Below are 12,104 nucleotides of genomic sequence, written 5' to 3'. Positions count from 1 at the left end.
CTCCATGATGAGTTGTAGGTGTTTCCATAAGAGTCAGTGTGAGGATTCCCTGAGGAATTTTCCATATAGTGAACCTCCTCCATCTTGGGTTGATCTGGATCATAGGCATCTCCTTCATTGGAGGTTTCTTGCGTGCTGCCAGTTGCAGCTTGTAATCCAGTCCGATGCTGAGAGATCATGTTGACCTGTTGGGTTAGGATCTTTTCTGAGCTAATATGGCATTCAGAGTGTCAACCTCCATGACTCCTCTCCTCTGAGCTACCCCATTGTTCACAGGGTTTCTCTCAGAAGTGTACATGAATTGGTTGTTTGCAACCATGTCAATGAGTTCCTGTGCCTCCTCAGGCATTTTCTTTAAGTGGAGTGATCCACCAACAGAGTGGTCGAATGCCATTTTGGATAATTCAGAGAGGTCATCATAGAAGATATCTAGCATGGTCCGGTCTAAAATTATGTTAGGAGGGCACCTTCTGATCAGTTGCTTGTACCTCTCCCAAACTTCATAGAGGTATTCACCCTCTTTTTGTCTGAAGGTCTAAACTTCCACTCTAAGCTTGCTTAGCTTCTGAGATGGAAAGAACTTGGTCAAAAATGCATTGACCACCTTCTCCCAAGAGTCTAGGCTTTCCTTAGGCTGAGAATCCAACCACAATCTAGCTCTGTCCCTTACAGCAAAGGGGAAAAGCAAAAGCTTGTAAATCTTTGGATCCACTCCATTAGTCTTGACAGTATCATAGATCTGTAAGAAATCAAAGATGAATCTGTAGGGATCTTCCTATGGAAGTCCATGAAATTGGCAGTTCTGTTGAACTAGAGTGACCAGTTGAGGCTTCAGCTCAAAGTTATTTGGACTAATGGCAGGTATAGTGATGTTCCGTCCATAGAAGTCAGAAGTGGGTGTAGTAAAGTCACCTAGGACCTTCCTTGTGTCTCCTCTGTCATTGAGATTGGCTGCCATGTCTGTATTCTCAGCTTCTTGTTCGAAAAGCTCTTTGAGGTTTCCTCTGGAGTGTTGTTCTCTAGCTTGTTGTAGCCATCTCCTTAGAGTCCTCTCAGGTTCAAGATCAGCATCAAAGAGAGGTTCTTTATCCCTGTTCCTGCTCATAAACAAAAAGAAAGAATGTAAGAAGAGAAGAAGATAGGATTCTCTATGTCAGAGTATAGAGGTCCTTTGTTAGAGAGATAGGTCAAGAGGAAAAGGAAAGAGGATGTCCTTTAATAAGGATAGTTTTCAAAAATCAATTGAGAGAAAAGAGAAGATATTTTCGAAAATAGAGAGGGAAAGAGAGATGAAGTTTTCGAAAAAGAAGAAAGAGAAAGTAGTTAGGAGGGTTTGAAAAATAAGAAAGAGAAAGGAAATAGAAAGAGACTAAGGTAAAACAAGTAACTAATTAATAAACAAGAATTGAAAATAAAAGATTTTGAAATTCAATTTTAAAAGAAAGTAGAGAATTAAAAATTAGAAGTTTTAAATTTAAAAAGAAGATAAGATAAGTAAGTTTTAAAATTTAAAAAGAAAGATAAGGTAAAGATTTAAAAAGATTAAGAAAGATAAGATTGAAAATTTAAAAATTTTGAAGATAAAAATTTTAAAAGATTAAGATAAAGATTTAAAAAGATAAGAATTTAAAATTTAAAATTTTGAAGATTTAAAGTAAAAAGATATGATAAATATTTGGAAAAGATTTTGAAATTTGAAAAGATTTAATTTTGAAATTTGAAATTAAAATAAGATAAGATGATATATTTGGAAATTTAAAGAGATAAACAAAATATAAGATAAAGATTTGAAAAGATAAGATTTGAAATTTAAAATTTAAACTTTACTAACAAGAAAACACAAAACTTAAAATTTTTAAATCAAGATAAGAAAAGATAGTAAAGATTTCAAAAATTTGAATAAAGATAAAAGAGATATTTTTGTATTTTTTGAAGTATTAAGGAAAAAGAAAAACAACTAAAAGACACCAAACTTAAAAATTTAAGATCAAATGACACTAGTTTTCGAAAATTGAAAGAAAAACACCAAAAGACACCAAACTTCAAAATTTTAAGATCCAAGAAAGAAATTAACAAGAACAATTTCAAAAATTAAAGAGAACAAAAGGGACACCAAACTTAAAAATTGATACAATACTCAAACAAAAGATAAAGATTACTAAAGAAAAGAAAAGGTTTTGAAAAATTTTTTGAAGAAGAAAACAAAAGACACAATTAAAAGAGTAACTAAACCGTAAAAAGTACCTAATCTAAGCAACAAGATAGTCCGGTAGTTTGTCAATCTCGAACAATCCCCGACAACAGCGCCAAAAACTTGGTGCACGAAATTGAACTCCGCAAGTTTCGCACAGATGAACCGGCAAGTGCATCGGGTGATCCAAGTAATACCTCAGGTGAGTGAGGGTCGAATCCCACGAAGATTGTTGGATTGAGCAAGTAATGGCTATCTTGCAAATCTTAGTCAGGCACTTAGAAAATATGGTTGTTTGTTTAAAAGCATAAATAAAATAATAAATACGAAATAGGAGATTGATGTGAAAAATAGTGATAGAGATTCAGTTAAGGTATCGGAGATGCGTATTCTTTCCAGATTAACTTTTTTTATTGTCTACTTCAATAACGAATGATTCCTTCAATGGCAGCCGTACGTGATTAACTCATATCCTCTCATCAAGTTAATCTCTTCTAAACTATAGCAGTCCACCATATCCGAGCAACTCATGTCCTCTCATCAGGTTAACTCATGGCTTCCCACTATGGCCGAAGGTGAAGACCTAAGCAATCTACTCTCCTTCGCAATCCTACTCAAAAAGCCACAGACAAGGTTGGATCTTCCGGATCAGGGAATGCTGCTTCTCTTACTCTAGCTTTAACGCCACAGAGACCTCAGTAACCCACGGTCAACGGGATTTTATGTCACCTATCCAAAGTCACTCAGGTACGCTCTTGGAATCCGCAATGCACTCTCTAGCTGTGGTTCAATGCTATCTGGGTCAGGACTCACACGAAACCCATGTAGAACAAGGATGAATGTCACGGTTCACCCTTAATTCATGAGATGAAGACTGAAAATGCACAAGAGAATAGAATCTAACGTGTATTGGAATAGAAACAGTAATATTATTAATCCACGAGAATCAGCAGTGCTCCTAACCCTAACTTAGGAGTTTTAGTAGCTCATAGCTTACAGAAAGTAATGTAAATTCAAAAGTGGTGGAAGAAGATCCTAAACAAGGGTGATCTTCTCCTGTATATAATAACCTAATAACAAAGAAGTACAAAAGTATGATAGACTAGACTAAAGGTGTGAAAGTCCACTCTTAGGCCCACTTTGGTTGAGTACTTGGACTAAGCTTGGCGTCCAACTTGAGGGATGGGCGTTGAACACCTATTAGGGAGTTGATCCATGCTGCCTTGTGCTTCTTGGTGGGCGTTGAATGCCCCAAAGGGGTGATTGGGTGTTTAATGCTGGCTTGGGTTCCTTTGAGGGCATTGAACGCCAAAAAGGGGGTAGGCCTTGTGCGTTCAACACCCAATATGGGTAGCCTCCTTCAAAGAAAAGTATAAACCATTATATATTGCTCGGAAGCTCTGGAAGTTATCTTTCCAACGCTATTGAGAGCACATCATTTAAACCTCTGTAGCTCCAGAAATGCTCGTTTGAGTGGATGGAGGTCAGAATCTGACAACATCTGCTACGCTTTCCTTGCCTCTGAATCGGACTTTACCAAAACTCCTCAATTTCAGCCAGAAATTACCTGAAATCATCATAAAACACAACAACTCAAAATAGAATCCAAAAATGTGAATTTTGCACTAAAACCTATGAAAATATAATGAAACCTAAACAAAACATAACTAAAACAATATGAAAATGATGCCAAAAAGTGTATAAAATATCCGCTCATCAGCTAGGCATTAAGCCAATAGCTGACCAATTTCATCCTCTCTTTGGCTTCTCAAGTGGATTTAGCATTTATTAGTTAAGTTTATTTTCTTTTTGTAATTGGTATTTAAAAAAATACTTTTTAGCTTTAGAATTTATTATTTTATTTTGTTTTCGTTTCAAATTAGGTTATTATTTAAAGGAAAAGATCACTTAGGTCTAGGATCTTCTTCCTTCCGCACTTTTCAGAACCTTGTTTTCTCTGTAAGTCATGAGCAACTAAACCTCCTGGTTAAGCTTAAGAGCTCTATTTATTTATATGGATTAGAACTATTATTCATCTATTTTAATTTATGTTTGATTCCATTCTAAGGATTGTTTTCGTTCTTAATCTTATGAACTGGGTGGAATGAGAGTATGACCCTTTTCTACATAAGTTCTTGTGATTCTCGAGAGAGTTATCTTGCTTGAACTACAACTTGAAAACAAATTCCTCTTAAATCACTAATTTCATGAACTAATTTGGATACGTGACATATAATCTTGTTAGTCTTGGGTAATTAGGGTTTTCGTGGTGCTAAACTAGTTTTTTGAACTTCAACCTCTAATTGAAATTAAGTGACCACGAGAGTGGCGGTTGATGAAGGTTAGAGGAGGCTAAATCACTAAGAGATTAGGGTTTAGCATTTAAAGTTTGTCATAGAATGAATCATTCACTGTTAAAATAGTTGGTACGAAATTTTTATCTGGAAAGATAAACATCTCTGAGACCTTAACTGTTTTCTCTTATTGTTTTCACACCAATTTCTTATTGCTTTCTTTAGTTGCTTGTTTATTGATTTATGTGAATTACAACTCACCAAACCCTTTTCTGATTTGCCTAACTAAGTCCAACTTGACAACCATTGCTTGCGCAGTCCGACAATCCTCGTGGGATCGACCCTCACTTACCTGAGGTATTACTTGGATGACCCGGTGCACTTGCCGGTTAAGCTATGGAAATTCAAAATCCTGCACCATGTTTTTCGTGCCGTTGTCGGGGATTGTTTGTGACTGACAACTACCAGTTGTCTTGTTGCTTAGATTAGGTATTTTTCTTAGTTTTGTTTAATTACTTTTTCTTTTTTAAATTTTTGGTTTTAAATTTTTTATTTTTCTTTATTTTTGAATTTTACCCTATTTATTTTCTTTTATTTTCTAATTTTAAGTTTGGTGTCCCTTTAGTGTTTTCCTCTTTTTATTTTCGAAAATTTTTGCATTCTTCTCTTTTCTGTTTTCGAAAATTTTTAAGATATTTTCTCATTTTTTTTATTTTCGATTTAGGTTAATTGCTTACTTTATTTTATTTTACTTCTTTTACATAGGATATCTCACAGGAAGTTGTCTATAATCTGACATAGAGACTCCCACTTTTCTTGGTTTTCTGTTTTTGTGTACAGGAATAAGGAAAGTTCACTATAGAATTGAATGGGAATACACAACTTAGAAGAACCCTGAACTCTTACACAACCCTGACTCCTAATTTCTATGGAAAGAGCATTAGTGTGCCTCCTATTAGAACAGATGATTTTGAGCTTAACCCACAGCTGATCGTACTAGTGCAACAAAATTTCCAGTATCAATAACTCCCACAGGAAGATCCTAATATGTTCAGCTCTAACTTTCTACGGATATGTGATACAGTGAAGACCAATGGAGTGGACCCTGAGGTCTACAGGCTAATACTCTTCCCATTTGTTGTGAGGGACCGAGCAAAGGAATGGCTTGAGGTTCAAACCAAGGAGAGCTTGAACACCTGGGATAAGGTTGTCAACAAGTTCTTTCTCCCAGCGGAGATTGACAAAGCTGAGGACAGATGTTCAGACCTTTAGGCAGGAAGAGAACGAGTCTCTCTATGATGCTTAGGAGAGGTACAAGCTGATGCTCAGAAAATGCCCCCTGATATGTTCTCAAAATGGGTCAAGATAGATATCTTCTATGAAGGTCTCTCTGAGATGGCCAAGAGGTCATTGGATCACTCTGTAGGTGGTTCTATGCACATAAAAAAGACACCCGAAGAGGCAGATGAGCTCATTGAGATGGTTGCTAATAACCAATACTTATACTCATCTAAGAGGACTCCAGTTAGGACAAAAGCTCAGGAAGTGGAAACTGTAAATGAACTATGTGCTCAAAACAAGCTTATAATTCAACAGATAAGTCTCCTCACTCAACAACTGAATAATATGCAGAGCTCAAGCGCTAAACCTCAAGGCGTCGTTCCTTGTAATGTGAATGGTGGCTACCCGCCAGATGAAACCTATAATAATGCTCGGCACATACCTGAACAGGTTAATTACATGGATAGTTCCTCTAGAAGTCCCAAGGATGTTTCTTACTCATAGAGTGTTAGCCATGAACTGAAAGAACAACCCCAGGGCATCCCTGACCTAGTATCTGTTGTTGCAGAACTTGCAAAAAGCCACCAAAGCTTTATGCAAGAGGTCCGCACCTCAATTAGGAACTAGGAGATACAGATGAACCAGCAAAGGTCTGAACAAGTTACACTAATTAATATGTTCTCCAATTGCAGAGAGGAATGCTAGGAAATTCAATTGAGAAGCAGGAAGACATTAGGAACTCATCATCAGAATAAGGAGGAGCAGGATGAAAAAGTCACACCAGAGAGCGAAGTTATAGAAACAAAGAAGGCCATTAATGGCGCTAAATGCCCAGAGGAGAGCAAAGTGGGCGCTGAACACCCAGAGAGGGGAGCACTAGACATCAATGAAGATTCAAAGAGGCTAAATTTAATAGAAGCTAAATTTAGGCCAAAGTGGTGAAGGACGTCCCATGGCTCCTCGCTAGCATGCAACTGCAGAATTAAACTAAAGCACATTGGGCTACAATTGAAGCAAAATTTGCATGTCATTCAACGGCTAATTCTAGGCTCCCAATGGCAAAAGTTAACAGAATCACTTCCAACCCCTGGAAGCTTGTATAATTCACAATTTAGTGAGGCTACGAGAGGAATTGACACTATTGAAGCCCATGAGTTGAATTGGACTGAAATCCAAGTTGAGTTGAATTGAATTTGATGTAATTTTTTAATTTAATTTGTATTTGAATTTGTAATAGGTTATAAATAGGGATTGAGAGAGCACAAGGAAAAAGACCATCAGAGGGGGGAAACTCCACACCCCACTCTGAACTTCTCTTCTTCTTCACAATTCTTTTCTTTCTGTTAAAATTTAGTTTTGCTTTGCAATGAGGTACTAATTCTCCTTTGTTGAGGGGAAGAGCTCTATTACTTTCTAATGAAATGAATTTATTGATTCTCTATCTTTGATTTGTGCATTATTGTTTCTAAGAGAGAATTTTCATTCTTCATTTTAATGACTCAAATTTATTGGGGAAATGGTTTGAATCTGGGTTGAATTTTATGATCAATTGAAAAATTGAATCATAAAAATTGGGATTCACTATAAGGGACACAGCACTTAGCTGCAGAAAATTACCAGCCTTCTTCCAAATCGCTGCAAATCGAGTGAGCTGCTACAGTTCTTCTTGCGTTCTGAGGGTCCGCTTCTAATAGATTCGAATTGGTGGCCGTTTTGGTCCCAACCACATCTAAAAACAAGGTGGGGGGTTGTTTCATTAAAGTACCCCAACCAAAATATTTTGGCGCCAATAACCTTCCCCCTTTTGGCGCGAACCCTAACAGAGCAAAGGCGCCAATCGCTGGTCTCCTTCCATCGCCGACGTGACTCATCCCTCCGTCAATTCCAGCCGCCATGTCCGTGTCATTGTTCTTCCCCATGACTGGTCTCCTCCCTCCGCTGTGTAGCTCCCGCGCGCGAAGGTAAAGTTTAAAGGGTCGTCCAAGTCTTCCCCCTCCACCGTGCACGTCCGTGACATCGTCGACGGTCGCCCCAACCATCTGTCCCGTTGTCGTCGTCGGCAGTCTTCCCCTTGCCCTTGCCCTGTTGTGTTTATTGCTTTTAGAATCATATAGAAATCCGAAGCAATCATAATATTTAATGAACGAACATCACCAGATGTTGAATCACCGGTGACTTTAAGAAAAATTAAAGCCGAATAAACTATTTCAAGAAGCTTGTGGTTGCCCAAGGAAACCTATCAAAACTATAAAAACTTAAAGGTTTGACTACCATTCAACAGGGATCTATACTTTCCATGTGAACTTTTGGTGTCAAAAGCATGTGAGGAACGATCCTCTTCCTCGTATGTTCCAATTTTCTTCCCTAATTTAACATGCAGATTTTATTCTTTTTCCCAATTTCTGAACCCCCGAGTCTTGATATATTTGTGTTTAGTGCAATTTCATATTGGAATCCAGTTTTACACTTTCGATTTGGCTTAAACTAATGTACTTTCTGCATGACTGTGTGGTTGACTAAATTAAGTAGAATCCACTTTTATTAAGCAAGAAAATTGGGTGTTTTATCAAACTATCTATGAACTGTATGTTCTCTTATTCCTGGCTTGTTTTCCATCCGTTCAAGTTAGACAAGTTTTTATTCATAATCCTATCTATTTTGAATACTAAATGGAGCTTTATTTTCATGAGCAGTCTATGTTTCTAACTATACACATAGGAAAAGAAAATAGTATGTGTTTTGTAGGAATAGAAAGTGCAGCATAATCAGCATCATAGTCCTTTATAATCCTCTTAAATATGCTGCAATGATATCAGATATAGTTTCATTTGAAAGAAACTACATTTCAACTATACTAAGAAAATCTTAGATAAGTCTTCATATAAGTCATAGTTATTAAAACTCAGATAATAAGGTTGCAAGGACAAAGGTGACATGACTCATACTTAGTAGTCTTCCTTGCTGCTTCAGTAACCTTCCTTGACCAGTGATATTGAAGAACATTCACTGTAGGTCTAATATTTGTAGCCTGAAGAACACAAATTTTGAGAAATATAATGTTTTTTTGGAGAAGGGAAGGAAGTGAGAGATAAATGAAGTCATTATCTATTGCCATCATTGTTGGATATGAAAATTTAGTATTAAGTGCTTCATAATCTGTTAAGAAAACTATTTAGTAGTATTGAATTGGAATTACTTGTAGAAATTTGTGCAATTATAAAAGCTATTCTATGCATACTTACATGTATCTCTCCAACTGATTGAACAATCAATGACAGCACCCTTAACAAATTTACTATCTTTGTCTCTGTCTGTCAAAACAAAATCCATTCAAAATTTAGGACAAAGTTATGATTGAAAGTAGACAAGATTTTTAGAAGAACACTTCAAATTGTGATCATTGCATATATTAGCTATCCGATTGCAAAGTTTCATCTCAAAAAATTCTAGTACTACCTCAGTTATTGTCCGAGGGTTACCTGAAACTGTAGGTTGATCTCGGACGAGATCTTCGGTACTGGTCGGCGCTGTTGTGTCTGACTTGATGATGGTGGTCGGAGCCGCCGTGTCTGACTTGTTGGACCTGGTGGTGGTGCTAATCCTTCGTTACCAGAGGGTGGTGGTACCTGCAAGGGACTCCGATGCTTAAGTTAGCAAGGGTATTAAGTAGTTTTTTTGTAGAATCAGAGTATGAGTTATACCTGGGTACTCCAGTGTATTTATAATGTTGTAGAGTGATCTTTTCTGGAGATAAGATAACTTAGTGAAGTCATCTGAGTGAAGTCATCTTATCTTTAAGGGGAACCACCCTTATCTTTCTAGGCTTTGGTTGCCTTCAGATTGGGCTATGTTCTTTTATTTGGGCCCTTTTTGGGCCTCTCCTGGTGATTTGGCCGAACTCTTTAAGAAGAGGTCGGATAATCCTGACCTGAAGAGGTCGGTCGACTTGTTGTCAACCAGTCCGGGTCATACAGCTCGACCCAGGGCATGAACAGTGCCCCTACTCGAGCGTGGTCTTCCTTTTGAGGTCGAGTCCTTTTTTAGAACTTCGATCCTTCTTTGGAGAAGCCGAGCTCGAGCACTTTGATCTTCGTTGTAGAGCTGCTTGAATGCGGAGCATTTTTTCTCACTCCTTTTAATTAGAACGCGCGTTTTGCGTTTTCCTTGGGAACGTGTGAAGGTTAAATACTCATTAACTCTTTTCCGTTTCCTTTTTCTTCCCTCTTCGTGTCTTCATTTGAAATTTCAAAGTTTTTGTTTCAATTTTTCTCTTTTCACTTTTCTTCTTTGACTGCTAGTACTTCGCTCTTTTATTCGAAAGGTGATCATCTGGCGCAGCTTCGTCGTTGCTTCAATCTCTCAGCGTTTATCGTCTCTTCCCTGCTACAGATTGGTCTTTCTTCCTCTCTCTTTTCTTTTCCACGTCGTTCTTTTCATGTCTGGTTTTGAGAAAGTTTTGATCTTACTTGGGAAAAGTTTGAATCTTTCTTCTTTTACTGTGTCTGATTGTTGTTGTAATGTGTGCTCTGGGAGTTTCTTCGACTTTGTATGAACCTTTTCGCATTTCCTGATAGTTGATGCTTTTAGGGTTTTGTATGTTGTTACCGTTTCTTATTGTATCCTTTGATTTTGAGACTTGTGAACTGTTTGTTTCTGAAAAAGATTGTGTCTTTGATGATTTCCACTTTGGTATGTTTGATGTTTGATAGTTCCCTTTGCTGATAGATTTGTAAAAGGATGGCAATTTTTGATGACTTTTTGATTCGTGACTTTCTTTTCGGAGTGTCGCTTGTTGAAAGAAAGTTATTGAGAGATGTCGGGATGTAGACTTGTAGATTTTTATGAGTCCTTACTCTATTACGATTTTTCCTGAGTCCTTACTCTGTTACTACCTCTAAAGGATGCCCCTGGATCTTGGTGTGAGTCCTGGGGTCTCCTTTCGCTATTGTATCTGACTTCTAACATTTGTATGCTTTAGTCTGAGTTATATCCATGTTTGCCCGATGACGTGGCAGAAATTGGCGAGTAAAGAATTGTTATAAGATATGCGTTGCAAGTATAGTTCTTAACCAACCAGAAATCCGCTTATCAATTTAAAAAGGGTTGTCACAAAAATTAAAATTAAAATACTGGGAGTATGAATCCCAGGTCGTCTCCCAACGAGTTGCAGAGAGGTGTGCTAATTTATTAATCAGAGGTTTTCAAAAAGAGTTTGAGTTGAATAAGCAGGAACTTTAATTAGAGAAATTAAGTAATTTAAATAAAAGCCTTGACTGGGAGTAGATTAGTTGGAAGCCCTATTCTTGTTGCAGTACTCTCAAGATTAATTGATAATTGAAGGTTGTTCTGTTTAGTTATCCCTTACTAGGTAAGGGAAAGTCAAACAAGTTGGAATGTTGTTTCCATTCATAAGTCCCAATCTGCTTACTTGGAAGGATTGGCGTTAGTGACTAGAGAGCAATCCAACAATAAACCCAATTACAATTTCTCCTTTGAGCATTCCAACTCAAGGGTTCCTTTCAATCAACTCCCCATCAAGTTAGGGAACTACTCGCTCATTGTGAATGTAGAACTCATAACATAGAAAAGGGAATTAAAGAAAGACATGATAAATAAAACTCAAAGGAATCAATTAAAAATAAAAGTAACTCTTGTATTAATAAATTCTAAAGATAATCCAATAGTAAAATTGAGTAAATTAAAGGACATGGAAGAGTAAAGCCAAGTAAAGAAAATGAACTAGAATGACAAAGTCTTGATGAGGTAATAACTCTTCTCAATATCCCAATGCAAAGAACAATAGAAATTAAAATCCTAAGAACTATAAATATGTAGAGAGAAAACCTAGAAGAGAAGTAAAACTAGATTTGAAAACTAAAAATTGTTTTGGTTTCTGCATGTTCTCTGGCTCTAGTCTGCTTTTCTGGGTCGAAAACAGGGTCAAAACAGGGCCCAAAATCGCCCCCAGCGAATTCTGCAGATTATGCAGATCGCGCACGTCACGCGATCGCGTCATTCATGCAGACGCGTCATTCGGCGTTTTGCTTTGCCACGCGGGCGCGTCGTCCACGCCTCCGCGTCACTTATGCTATTCCAATCCGCGCGGTCGCGTGAGCCATGCGGCCGCGTCACTGCGATTTCCTCTCTTTCGCGCGGTCGCGTGAACCATGCGGCCGCGTCACTTCTCGCTGGTCATCTCCTTAATTTCTTGTGTTCCTTCCATTTTTGCAAGCTTCCTTTCCAATCTCCAACTCATTCGTGCCCTATAAAGCCTGAAACACTTAACACACATATCACGGCATCGAATGGAATAAAGGAGAATTAAAATACATAATTAA

General features: G+C 37.5%; 1 non-coding gene across 1 annotated transcript; it reads left to right on the top strand.

Annotated features, from left to right (window-relative positions):
- Positions 1 to 447: 447 nt before the first annotated feature.
- Positions 448 to 556, top strand: LOC112724241 (small nucleolar RNA R71). The gene has a single exon (XR_003163414.1). It is a non-coding gene; the product is annotated as a small nucleolar RNA R71 (small nucleolar RNA).
- Positions 557 to 12,104: the final 11,548 nt, after the last annotated feature.

Source organism: Arachis hypogaea, chromosome 11 (genome assembly GCF_003086295.3).
Source record: "Arachis hypogaea cultivar Tifrunner chromosome 11, arahy.Tifrunner.gnm2.J5K5, whole genome shotgun sequence".
Taxonomy (NCBI): domain Eukaryota; kingdom Viridiplantae; phylum Streptophyta; class Magnoliopsida; order Fabales; family Fabaceae; genus Arachis; species Arachis hypogaea.
Note: the sequence above shows the minus strand (reverse complement) of the source record. Positions and strands in the feature narration are given on the sequence as shown.